Source organism: Rhinopithecus bieti, unplaced genomic scaffold, assembly GCF_001698545.2.
Source record: "Rhinopithecus bieti isolate Rb0 unplaced genomic scaffold, ASM169854v2 scaffold_33652, whole genome shotgun sequence".
Classification (NCBI taxonomy): domain Eukaryota; kingdom Metazoa; phylum Chordata; class Mammalia; order Primates; family Cercopithecidae; genus Rhinopithecus; species Rhinopithecus bieti.
The window spans coordinates 3,007,999-3,008,565 of NW_016814761.1; positions in this window are offsets into that span (position 1 = coordinate 3,007,999).

Genomic DNA, 567 nt, shown 5'->3' on the forward strand with positions numbered 1-567 from the left:
ACTCTATAAGGTCAGCATTACCCATTCATCTCCAAGACATTTGTTTCCTAAAACAACTGAGTCAGCAACGGAGAGACCTTCCTCCAGTGAGTGCTGAGACATAGGTCAGAGCTCGTGGTTGGCAGTATCAGTTTTCTGCCAAAAACACTATTTGCTTGAAAAACAAATGGATCTCTTGTTTGTAGTAAGAACACAGAATTAAAATAGGCCGGGCGTGGTGGCTCACACCTGTAATCCCAGCTCTTTGGGAGGCCTAGGCAGGCGGATCACTTGAGTTTGGGAGTTTGAGAGCAGCCTGACCAACATGCAGAAACTCTATCTCTACTAAAAATACAAAATTAGCCAGGCATGGTGGCACATGCCTGTAATCCTAGCAACTCAGGAGGTTAAAGCAGGAGAATCTCTTGAACCCTGGAGGCAGAGGTCGTGGTGAGCCAAGATCACGCCGTTGCACTGTAGCCTGGGCAACAAGAGTGAAATGCCATCTCAAAAAAAAGAAGGAAGGAAGGACGGAAGGAAGGAAGGAAGGAAGGAAGGAAGGAAGGAAGGAACGAAAGAAGGATGGAA